The sequence below is a fragment of the Clavelina lepadiformis genome, chromosome 1 (genome assembly GCF_947623445.1).
Source record: "Clavelina lepadiformis chromosome 1, kaClaLepa1.1, whole genome shotgun sequence".
In the NCBI taxonomy this organism is placed as follows: Eukaryota; Metazoa; Chordata; class Ascidiacea; order Aplousobranchia; family Clavelinidae; genus Clavelina; species Clavelina lepadiformis.
Window position 1 is genome coordinate 17,480,827 of NC_135240.1, and position 14,105 is coordinate 17,494,931.

The window sequence follows — 14,105 nt, forward strand, 5'->3', positions numbered from 1 at the left end:
CAGTATAGTAGTATAACAATTTAATTTTGAGTTGCTAAAATATGCGAACAACACTTTTATTTCTTTCCGTACTAAATTCTCTGCACTCAGTAAGCTACTTTTGTCGATCTTGCTCCCTGCTGTGTGCTGTCATTGTTATTAATACAATGCTGCTGTGCGAATATTGGATCAAATTAGTTGTTTTGAAAATAGTGGTACGTGTTGACAATCCGTGGTGGCTAAGTGGTACGAGAACATAAAAAGGTTGGGAGCCCCTGGTTTAGGGCAAATAAATCGATACTTAGAAGTAGGATTTAGTCTTTAATAGAAGTGCTGTACGCTGATGGTTTAGATAATATTACGAAGTAGAGAGACTGTTTGGAATGTTATGGACTAGTGGTATATGTAAGTGAATCCAAAGTATGGATTTGTGAAGAGGTGTGACAAGTGGCCATGCTCTGTGTGTGGTAAATGCGTTGAGACAAATTCAATGTACAGAATGTTATTGCCGCTTGAACGAATAAAGGAGCTGTATATCCTAAAATTTTGCGATTTCCATGAAAATCTTGGATGTTCTACGACCAACGTAATGGTTAAAAAAAGCGTGTTAGACTAATCAAAGGCCCGCATGATCGATGTTGGTTTTCAGTGCGGGGATTACCCTAGCAAATCATGCGTTCAAAACTTCCAGGTCACATGTTTAGGTTGAAGAGACCTTCGGTTGAAAGAAAAATTAATTCTTAATCGACCAATTTATGTAGGAATGAGTATTCTAGAACTTTAAATAACATTGATGTATGATTTTCATTTTAAGTACATCAAAGAGAAGTATGGTAACAAAGCAAAACTCTTATTCGGAGATACAGATTCATTAACATATAATATCGAAAAAAAGATGTAAGATTATACAAAGATTTCTGGGTTGACAAAAAAATTTTAACTTTAGTAATTACAATTCAAACTCAGGAGTTTATCATTCAAGAAATAAGAAAGTGATCGGTAAAATAAAAGATGAAACCTGTGGTATTCCAATTGTCATATTCATAGGACTTAGGTCGGAAATATTTAGCTATTTATCGAATAAAGAAAAAGGAGTTACAAAGGTAAAATGTATTTAAAAATGTGTTATCAAGAAAGATATTAAACATCAAGACTATGTAAATACTCTGGAAGACACCAAACAAATGTTTCATAAAATGAGAACAATTAGAAGTGACCATCATCAACTTTATTCAACACAAATAAACCAAAAATGTTTTTAATTTTTTGATGATAAAAGATATATTCTTGAAGATGATATAACTACTTTAGCATACGGCCATAAAACTACTTAAAAAGAAAATATTTTATCATATAAAAAAGGGTTTGGTGACACTTAATCACGCGACGCTTAATCACCGACACATAATCACTTGGACATTTAATCACGCGACACATAATCACTTGGACATTTAATCACACATTTACAGTATCGAAAATTGCATGTCTACACACGAAAAACAAATATAAACCTGAAAAGAAATTGTTAAAATGATTAAACATTGTTTGCGCAGATAAGGCTACCGTACACACTAGGTAACAACGTCATGCATGGGAAATGTGAGCAACTGCACGAAGATAAACTAAAATCTCGCTTGACAGATAACGGTCAACTGTGTTTTGCACGCGCAGTTTCAGTGCCTTGTACCGCATTGGAATAGAAGGTTGAGTACCAGCAATTCCTTGCAGAAACGTTGCACGTTGCATTTGAATGTCTTTTTCAATTCCTGTATGAAAGTCCACAATGTCGGGTGGTGGCATTGAAAAAGCGCTTGGAGACCAAAATGTCAACCTTCGACTGCATTCGTGGTTCTTGCAATGCAACCTGCCCCGGCTTCGTAATGATTCCAACTTTCGATTGGAAAGGTGGCTGAGCCGTAATTTTCACCACGTCCCGGACGTCGTCTGCCTCTGATATATGTGTGTTCGAAATACGAAAGCAGCTCAGGCATCTCCTCGTGATCGGGCATGCTATCAGCTAAGATCAGAAATGACTCGACTACGTCAGAGGAAGGGACCATGGCTAAGGCTGGTAAACACCGAACAGCTGTTCTTAATTCGTCATCAGACTCGTAGTCACATTTCATGCCAATTTCATTAACTTTGCGCAGGACGCTTTGCGTAAGGTGAAAATAACAACTCCTACCATTTGCAGTAGGAAATGCTGTGCGGAAAGCACTTACTGCGGCAGTCTCAAAATCGAGCAAAACACATTCCGGTGCAGCAGTGGGGATCATTGTTTTAATTGCATCATAGTCATATGCATGCGCATGCATCATAGTCATATGCATGCGCGTGCATCATAGTCATAGTAATGTCCGCTAAATTAAAATAATCACGATTTACAACGGTAAGACAGCGGCAGGCTATAGACAAAGGCGCTGTCCAAGTGCTGTCGCGTCCAAGTGATTATGTGTCGCGTGATTAAATGTCGCGTGATTAAATGTCCAAGTGGTTATGTGTCGCGTGATTAAATGTCCAAGTGATTATGTGTCGCGTGATTAAATGTCCAAGTGAGTATGTGTCGGTGATTAAGTGTCGCGTGATTAAGTGTCGCGTGATTAAGTGTCGGTACACCATAAAAAAGATGAAAAAAGGTGTTGTCAAAATTCAAACATTAAGAATTTTAAAGGAGTTTTTGCGTTTGTACTAACTGTAATGATTATGAATGTGACGTACAGTGCCACATTCATAATTCATACGCCTTTGAGTGACACGCAGCGCCGTTCGGGTGAAAGATTTAAAAAATCTTGTGAAAATAAAAAATTGTCTCTGTTGATGAAATGTTATCGTGTAAGAGTCGTCGTGAAGTTCATACACCTAAAATTGCTTATGCTTGGATTGATTATAATCAAAACAATGTCATTAAACCTAAAACAGTGTATGATTGAACTCAACACGTTAGAAAGAAACTGCTCTTTTTACTAACTCCTTATGAAAAAAAAAATATTTAATGAGGTTTTGAGTCTTGTTGAAGATTATCTAAAACAAAAAGTAGCAAAAGATTTCCTAAACTAATTTTTTTTATTAACACAACATTGGAAATTTTTGGAATTGATAAACATTTTTCCCGTATCGAAGAAATTAATTCAAAATATAATTCTCTTTGGGATAAAATTGAACAAAAACTTTTAAGTTTTGAGTTCACAGAAAAAAATTTCTTTAAATATTTTTTTCTCTTAATAAATAATCAGAATTCGGTGAACAAACATCAACAACTTGGTCATCAGCCATAGCAAGTTCTCTTTCTACAAAGCTATCAAACTCTCCAGACCTCAAAATGTACTTCAATTTGTTTAATATTTTCTGATACAATTGAAAAGCATGTCTACAAGCTTCAGTTCTTGTAGTAATTTTTTTAGGAGTTTTTGTTTGCAAAAGAACACCGGTACCACTAATACTACCCAAAATAATTGGATTTGATGTTATGGAGCCAACAATTACTCCGGCTGTAGTAAGAAAAACTGATGTTATTTTTAAAGATAATTCCAAATTTTTTTTTTTTTAAACATTTTCTTGTAACACCAGAACTGTTTATGATACAAAATGTATAATTTTTTAATTCAGAAACTTGTTCATTTATTAAACTCTTACTGATGTGATTAAACCCAACGTCCATCTTTTATATTAACCCAATTTAATTAATTCTAAAAACAAATACCTATCACCTACAATAGGACGATGTTCTCTTCCTCTTTTCTCTGTATTATTATACTCAATTAACACTTCATCTGATGGAAAAGGATGTAATTCATCTACCGAACTGAATCTACGTTATTTTATACTGGATATATTGCTAAGATTGAATTTTTCTATTATTTCTTTTCTTCGTTCTCTACATCTGAATGTCTTAATATCAAATATTATTATTAATTAGAGTTCAAAATCTATTTCTTCCACCTATATACGTCGATTTTTGCGTATCTTTATTAAAAAAATACTCTTTACGCATCATAAGCAGGTTGTGGTATAGATTCAACATATATTTTGGATACGGCATCATCATCTAAAATGAGGTTTGCTAAATCAACAATCTTATTATCAATCATACTTAAATCACCTCTATCATTAAAATTTACAGTTTTATTATCAACATATTGTTTATTCACAGCATCTCGATTATCAGTTGGATTTGGTAATATTACAAGTTTCTGAGTTCCATGTAAATTGTAATTCCTGGGTTCCTATGAAAATGTAAAAAATTTTATAAAACTTTCTAAAAATACTTTGATTATACCATCAGTTTTAGATTCAGGTTGGCTAAGTTTTTAATGCTATCACTATTCAAATCAAGGTTTATTTGCATAATATCTCTAGCTTTTGACACTTTACTTTCAATTCCTATAACTTTAGTTTTAGTACAAACATTTTTAGAAGTTGTTCCAAATTTTGAGATACTAATCTTTTAATCTGTTTTCAATATAAATGGATATAATTAATTTTGAGCAATACTTAAGCGATGATGATGGAAAAATTAAGAACCACTATCTTTCGGCAGATTTTCATTATATGATAGTTGGTAAAACAGGTTCAGGAAAGACTAGTCTGTTAACAAGTATGATTTTGAAGTGGCTCAATTTTGATAAATGTTCTATTTATACTATTAATCCAGAACAAAATCAATATAAATTTTTGAGTGAACAACCCGGTAAAAAGTTAGATTTATTAGATCCTGAAGAACTTATAAGGTACCTGTGCCTAATAAGGCCCGGTCCCTAATAAGGCCCATTGCTCATATTTCGCAAACCCGTGCAAATAAATGAAAAATTTTATCCCTTTATAAAAACTAATATAAATTCATGTTGGTTTACCAGATTTCATCCTTGTCACGTGATCAACCGATTCGCTAGAGCACAACAAAAATTTGATATTTGCAGTTAAGGTGGTTTTGTTAATTTAGAAAAAAAGTAAGTGAGAATTTGGCCGGTTAAATGAACTGTTGTCAGCCGGCTGAAGTTTTCATGTAACAACCAACTTAGTATTGAAAAGGATAATGCACTTTTTTTTGCTAAAATTTTTCTGATAATAAAAATGTGACATTTTTTTCGTGGATGCCACATGCGCCTAATAAGGCCCATGCAAGATGCTTGGCTAATTGATTTCCAGACTTCAAGAGTGGTTCCAGTCATCAGTTGGCAAGTTGTTGCAGTTACTTTGATGCGCCTAGTGGAATCTTTTTAAATGTTTGTACAACTTAAAAGGGGGGGGAGGGGGTGGTCGTCAATTTGCCCAAATTTATTACGTAGACAAAGTAGGTTTATCTTAAAAAAAAAAAACAAAGAGTGGTTGATTCCCCCCAAAAAAGAAAAAAGGTCTTTGCTACAAAATATGCCAGAAAAAGTACCAAAAATTGCCCAAATAATTTTGAACTGCCCAAAAATTGCCTATTTAATGACGGTTAGGGGGGCCGGTGACCCCCCGCCTGCTGCACCTATGCTGATGGGTCACATTCCTTTAAGTTTTCAACCCACGTTTGTTGGTCGTTGTCTTACACAAATTGGTGGTTGTTGTCTTGTTTTATTTGCTTAATACGAATTTTCAACTATGTTTTGAATCAAAATACTCACAAAATTGATGGGCCTTATTAGGAGCCTTAGCTCCTAATAAGGCCCATTTTTTGGAATTTTTAATTTCTTTATAAAAGTTTTTTGGGGGGTTGTCAGGTATTGTGGTTTTAATATGTTGTAATATACCCTCACTAATAGAATACGATTTTTCAATCTATTCTCAATTGTGGTTCTTGAGTTATTTTCAAAAAAGTGTTAGGTGGGCCTTAATTGGTACAGGTACCTTACCAGTAGAAGAACTTAATGACAAACAAAAGATAATAGTTTGTGATGATATAAAGATTAACCACAAAAACATGAATAAATTAAAAGAATATTTCCCCCATTCCAGGAATAAAAATTGCAATTGTACTTATCTCACACAATCATATTTTGATACAACGAAACATATCAAAAGATATAAAAATTGTTTTATACTCCTTAAATAATAATCATATCAGACTATGGAATGCCGTTACCATAAAAAATCACTCGTTTGAAGTAATTAAAAAAATTATTTGGTTTAAAGTGTTATTTTTGAACCACCCACCATCTTTCAAACAAAATTGCTCATAAAATACCTTATTTTGTTGTAGAATACGTAAATTACGACAAAAATATGTTGAAATCTTTTGGTTTACTACGTAAATTGTGTATATCGATCTAATGAGAATAGAAGTAATTAAATAAATCATTTTGTTTAAAGCGCTAATTTTGAATCATTTGCCATCTTTTTTAAAAAATTGCTTAAAACATAACTTATTTTGTTGTAGGATATACAAATTACGACAAAAATATTTTTGATTACTTAAATGTAATGATTTGGAAAATGAAGCGTTTTTAACAAATTGTGATAAATTACGACAAATTACCTTTCAAAAATCGTGATTTGAAAGATCGTTTGTCGAAAGTGATTAACAATGCGTTTTTGCAAAGTCGTAATTCATAACGAACAGCCAATTAGAGATGAGCTAGAAATTGGATAGCGCGTGTCGTAGATATGAGGTCTTCAGTTTTCAGGATTTAGCCAGAGAGTTGGCCTACTCTCTGCATTTTCGTAGGTGTTGGTAATGCTGACAGAAAGGTAGTTTAAGTGGGTTTGCGTGGTACCGGTATTAGTTTTATACGAATGCGAGCTTGGCCTATAGGCGATCGAAAAAATCTTGCCACCCACAAAAACTGGTTGCAGTAACTCAGAAAGGGTCAATTTAATTATGACATTTTGAATTGCCTCGCTTAATTGGTTGAGTGTTCGACCTTGTTAAACGATTGCTGTAATATAAAATTTGCCTTGGCACAATGCCAACTAAGTGTTGCATTGTATTATTATCACTAAATCTTTGAGAAAAAAACACAATGACATGTATACTGTTAATGGAAGGCCACACGCTTGTGACTCATACGTGTACAAGTGTAACCACCTTACTCTATGTTGCTTAAAAACTTAAGAACTGTGTCAAAATAGTATTAAAAATGTAATGAACACATGTGACGTTAAAAGTCATATATTGCCACACGGTTATCTGGTTAATTGTGGTACTATGTTTGTCAATGTTTGATTTGCTGTCTAAAATTTATTGACAGATGGTGGATACATGTGCAAAGTTAATTCAAACTTGGTCGGCCGCTTTGCTAGTTGTTGTCAGCACTTCAACGCTAATGTCAACCACCTGCAATCCAAAGCTGGCATCTCTTTATTTTCATGAGGTATTAACAAAAACAAACAGATTAATAACATTAGACATGTCTTGAGAATTTTTTTTTGCCATAATTCTTTTGAAGATATTTATCATTACATAAAACGTTTCAGCATCGCTAATAAAATTGAAGAACATTGCACAAAGTTTGGGTGACGTTTAAGTAGTGGAAAATAGGGGTGGGACACAAATGTAATTACACGGGATCCCAGAGGCCAGGTAATAGCTAATGAGACTGGCACGAATTCGAATACTCGTGATGATGTCACGCGATACTTTTGGGTGCATAGGCATTTAGGTTTTAACACTGATTATTATGCGTGGTACAACGTATCATACGCACATGAACACAGTTATTGAGCATCAACAAATAGCAGTACCTGCCTGCAACTTGCGTATTCCAAATGCAAATTTTTTAATTATTTGCGATAACTTTATACCTTAGCGACCACTTTTTCAGCATTTTTCCTGCTATTTGCTAGAGAGACGCAATATTTTGCTTAACACAATCACTGAACTTGAATTAAATCAACACTTCTTCGTCTTAATATTTAGTGCACTCTAGGCTGGCCTTGCATACTTGAATTAGCGAGTTTGCATCCACCACATCTTAGCGAATCCTGTAATAATATACAGACTGATTGTATATACTAATGTAGACCAGGCCTTGCATGGTAAACCTTAAAGTATGCTGGAGTGAAACGTGTGGCAGTTCGATTGAAAAGTTTACTGTTTTGCCTTGGGGTCAGCAAGTTTTCCTTAGTCATGTAGCAACAGTACTCATGACTTCCATCAACATGCGAAAATTGTTATCTTCACGACGGTAAACAAACAAAGAAAGTGGTTGTTTGAACGGTAATTTATAATATATAAACAAAGTATTGAGATTTCAGTGCATGCAATCACGCCAAAATTTCTGTCTCTGCACTTACGATTTCTCGTCGAAAACTGCCCGACTTTCCAAATCTTGATCTACTACGGGCTGGCTAGGCTACACATTAACCACCAAAATTGCACAATCTACAAATGGGAGCAATATGGGCCAAGCTCGCATTTGTATAAAACTAATACCGGTACCACGCAAACCAACTTAAATCAGTCAGCATTACCAACATCTACGGAATTGCAGAGACTAGAACTAGACCAACTCTCTGGCTATATCCTGAAAACTGTGGACCTCAAATCTGCAACACGCGCTATCCAATTTCTAACTAAATTCTGATTGGCTGCTCATGATGAATCACGACTTTGCAAAAACAAATATTTGAATTACGACTTTGCAAAAACACATTGTTATTTCAAATCATCACTTTCGACCAACGTTCTTGCAAATCACGATTTTTGAAAGGTGATTTGTCGTAATTTATCACAAATTATTAAAAATGCGTCTTTTTTCAAATCCTTACATTTGAGTAATCAAACATATTTTTGTCGTAATTTGTATGTTCTACAAAATAAGGTATGTTTTGAGCAATTTTGTCAAAAAGATGGCAAATGATTCAAAATTAACGCTTTAAACAAAATGATTTATTCAATTACTTCTATTCTCATTAAATCGATATACACAATTTACGTAATAAATCAAAAGATTTCAACATATTTTTGTCGTAATTTGCGTATTCTACAATAAAATAAGGTATGTTTTAAGCAATTTTGTTAAAAAGCTGGTAAGTGATTCAAAAATAACGTTTTAAACCATTTGTTTTTTAAAATTACTTCAAACGAGTGATTTTTTGCGGTAACGGCATTCCATATTAGGCATATAACTGATGACCATGCTACAATTCGTGTGCGTAAAATGATCTGATTATTGGTTCACTATTTAACTATTTTAGTTGGTATGTGTAAGGATTTGTGTTCGATACCTCTGCTACGACAAAGATTTCTTATGTTCAGTTTGGCGTATAACCCTTATCAAATATTTTTCGCTGGTATTTTGATATTGATATTAACATTATCACCAATTTTTAATTTCGGTTTTGATTGTAATCTATGTAAATTGCCATAAAAGTTATAATAAACAGTTCCTTCGTCCTTTCTTAAAATTACTTCTGTTGATGTCATTTTTGGAGATTTCTGTTTGGTATTTTTATATTCAGCGACAAATTGTGGTAATATATTCAAGTACTGTGTTGAATTTTGCTTTGTAAATCGTTTCCACATTTTATTTTTCATGGTGCGATTAAATCTTCAACAACTGAAGATTTTTTCTCGTTAACAGTGGAATACGAAGTTATTTTGTTATTTTTGAATAATACTTTCATATACTGATAATAAAATTCCTTTCTCTTGTCAGTCCGAAAAACTTAGGTTTTCTTTTCTTAAAATTGTTTTTAAAGCATTCGCAACAGAATCAACCTTTTTGTTTTTTAAAACAACAATCAAGGCATACTTAGAAATCACATCAATAACTGTTAGAAAATATCTCACACCTTTGTTCCACTTGGAAAATTGTTGCATTTCAACAAAATTAGCAGCCCAAATTTCAAAAATTCCTTTAGCAATAACACGGCGTTGAGGAAAATTTCTTCGTAGTGGCTTGTGTAGTTCATTAGCAATTCTGTTTTCCACGACACCACCTCCCGATTTTACTCCTAACTCTAATTTATATTTGGTTCCAATCGCAGCTTGAACCAGCTTTTTGTTAAACGACCATAGGTGGGCAGTCGGTATACTTTTAAAGTACCGTCGGTAACGGTACCGGTACTTGGCAAAAAATGTACTGACGGTTTTGATATTCGGTAATATTTTAAAAACGTAGTTCGGTACTTTGTCGATTCTCGGTACTAGTACTTTTTGTGAAAAGATGCTGCTACAAGTGCAATGTTTGTCTCGTTATTTTGTCCCCGGTAAAGGTAAAGATTAACTAACACGTATTTTTGAAAACATACAAAGTACCGACGGTACCGGTATCGGTACTGAAAAAGTACCACGGTACTGCCCACCTATACAAACGACTCACGAACATCTTTTCTTTTTGTCTTTGATAGATTATTATCCAACATTTCCTTGTCTCATTTCAGTTTTCTTATCTTGTTGTCGTTGTCCCTGCAACATATATCATGCATTATTGCAATAAAATCCACCTGATTAAAAAGCTGTTGTCCATGCAAAGGTTGATCGTTAGCATCAAGCTGTTTGTCGAGAGAATTATACGGTTCGGTATACTTGTGATTTGGCAGAGTAAATTCACCTGATTGCTTGGACAAGTTTCCTACGAGTACATGTACATTCAATACCCTTATCCTTTTGTTGTTGCTAATAAAGCTATGTTTAAGTAGGCCTATACCACAATCAGCACATACACATCATAAAATAAGTCTGTTTCCTTTTTTCTTTAGAGTTTTTTCGCTTCCTGGAACACATTTAGTCTTTTTTCCCGATAGGTTTTCATTTTATTACAGACTTAGATAAAATTTGCGAAACGTTTCATGAACATTTCATTAGACAATGAAGGTTTCTCATAAAAATCTATTAAAATTTCCTCTGGTTTTTATTTGTTGTTTCATCGGAAGATATAATAATTGCAATAGTAACCACACAGAATTGAATTAATATTTCAAATTTGTGTGTCATTGTAAATAATATTTCTATTTAAAGTCTTTATATATTTTAAAATTTCGTTTGGAAGCACAAGTCCAAAGCTGTCAAAATATTCTACATTCAATGAGCTTGGGTCATTATAAACACATACCCAATGAATTCCCGCACCACTAAAATAGTCTTGTAGTTTCACAATAGTTGATTCGTTTTGATTAATTTTTTCAGGTAACATGTCTTTACTAAATGTTCCACCGTAATTCGTAAATTCACTCACAATATTGTCAATGTCGCGATTAGATAACGGTTCTATTTTAAAAAGTATATAATTATTTATTTAGTACAAGCTTTGCTTGAGTTTGCTTACGAGCTAGATGCTTAGTGTGTGGCACGTTGAATAGTTCCGGAAGCTGCTGCTAATCTTGAAGTAACTAGCACTTTTTAGCTAAAAAGTGCAGTACCATTTTTCCTAAATTAAGCAAAGCACTTAGAAAACCTCTTAGTCTTGAATTTAATTTTAACTCCATGTCTAGATGATTTTGCTTTATTGATTCTGTTGATTTGTTGTCTCGTCAAGAGAAGAACATCACCAGAGGCGCTTTGCGTACCTGGTGAGTTCAAACTTGCATGTGTTATTCTGATCCTCACACCGGTTTTCTCTTTGTGTGTATTCGCAATTTTATTTTTCTGATTTTCAGTTGAGTGTAATGAATGTTAGTAGTACGTTTTACATATATGTTTATATTATTGATCCTGGAATCTGAATATTTTTAAATGGGGAATTAGGTCCGTGAATTAGACGTTTTTCCAGTTCTGGTATCCTTGAACCAGAGCATGTTTGATGCTGTTGGCATTGAATAGTCATCGATGAAGCTAACTAAATTTTGTAGCCTATTGTCGAAACTTGAGGTAAATAAAGGTAGATATTTTCAACTGTTTGGTTATTTATTTGATACAGGGCAGTGTGAAATAAAGACCATCCATTATTTACTGAAGAAATCACATCAGTATCATTGTAATCAACACTTTTATTTGTTTGCACTTTTCTTCTCACTTCTAAGTATGCGTTGTGAGGAAGGAACTAGGTACACGTTTCATCTTTGGTTTCAATGATATGTTGGCCATGTTTGTTCATGCTGTTTTTACTCTCGTGGGAGATATTCAATATAATCAAACTAAGTAATTGAATTGTCAACTAAATTGCTTTTATTAATTTGTAAGTAAAGACTTGTTATCTGCGTCATCTTTCTTCTTTTTTTAACTCATATAAATAATTTTAAAATCCCCATCCTGCAACCAAATTGGTAAGGGTAGCTCTTGACCTGTTACATACTAAAGGTGTTATTTTTTTTTTTAAACTTGTTGGAATTTTTTCCATTGCTTTTGTGGCAGTCGCTTTCATTGCGTCAGTCACAGCCGTTTATAATAAAGGGGTAGCAACTTTTTAATTTCATACTTTATACCGATTGGTATTCGATTTAAAATCTTTGACCCAGTGTTAAAAACGTGTTTCACTTTATCGTAAACATTCTTAACCCTGCTCTGGTACCATGAAAGAAATCACTTTAACGGTATCTTGAGGTCAATATGACCCAATCACTGAAAATACATTTAGACACCAGGAGAAAAACTCAATTTGTTATCAAGCAGTGTTTATTGTCAGAACAATGTAGTGGAGCGCTCAATACACAAATAATTTACTCCTGGCGCTGATTACAGACCGTCATGCTGTGATCTTCGCCGCTGGCCTTGTAACATCTACTGCAGGTGAGTCTGCACTTTTAGTCCTTCAATCTTGGACAAATGAAGCATCTCTTGCGAGCTGATGGACGAAGCTGGGTGGTGTTTTGAAGATTACTCATAGATTCCCAGACAGTATCGTATTTTTGGGGAGTTTTTGATTTAATTTTGCAAGGAAGTTGTTTTGAAATATCCAAATTTTCTAAGCTTTTGTTGATAAAAAAAAGTTCGACTTAAGTCTCCTTTTAAGATGGTTTTCACTCAAAAATCTGTTCAGTTGATCATCAACAATAGCCCATGCGTCATCAAACATTTGTCTTTCTTCTGGAGATAAATTAAGCTTAAATAGTTTATCTTCAACATGATAGCTTCTATGATAGATTGTTTTTGGAGGAACTATTTTATATCTGTCAAAGTTTACCATTTCATACGAGTAGAGGTCTGTAAACTCTTTCGCAGTTATAGCAGGTTCTGATTCCAGCAATATGCTTGATATCTCGAATTTCACAAAAGTCGATTGTTCTGTCAGAGTCGTTAATGAATTTATGAAATGTTTTGCAGTTACAGCCAATTCTGTTTCCAGCAATATTCTTAATATTTGGCATTTCACAACACTGATCCATTTATTTTAGAATATACTATATTTTATTCTTTACGTAAATAACACCCATAAGCAAAAGTGTCAACACCGTTCAAGTGGATGTACCTTTTATCATCATGCGGTTCCAGCTCAGAGTAGTTCAGCTTCTGATGGAGATGACAATGATGAAGATACCACAACCTCTTCTGCCACCGTCAACACTTCTCAAACTGGTGGTTTGACTGTGTTTTCATCAGTCGCTCAGGTGAATGAACACCTGGTCTCCCAACAGTTTCTATGATGTCAGCGTTCGCATTTTCTTTACCCTTGATGACGACATCCATTGTCAAAAGCAAACACCCTTCTCCGTACACAACTGCACTAAAATAGGGTTTGCTCAGACATCTGTCTCCAGGAGATTCCTACAGCAGTTTGCACTTCACAGATTACATCCTGGAAAATCACTTACTTCTTCTTTGGGAGTCATCAAAAATCGACCAATGCCTTCGATACACACCTACCCTAAAAACAAAAATGCTTATTCTGAAATAAAACTAAATTTACTTCACATGGCAAACTCTTTATGTTTAACCTTGCTGCATACCCTACTCGAAATACATTACAAGTAGATTTGGCCAAGTTCTGCTTCTGAGAAAGTTACAAACGATTTTCTGTTTCACACTACCATTTACTATGATTACGTTAAAGACACGATGACGTCTTCTCATACATCGTGGACAACCAAGCGTGAATACTGCAGATCGAGAAATTGTATGTTTATATGGAGAGTACCTTCGTGTATTAGGCCTAACTGTCCTCCAATCCAGCCTCTTGGGTCGCATAAGATGCCATTCCGTTATAAGTCTACATATTTATATAGAGTTTCTTTACCTGACCTCGGAGCATTAGTGAAAACCGCTATGGTAATCACATTCCCTGCGACAACAGCAACTTTATCTTTCGCTTCTACCAACGTTTAGAGCT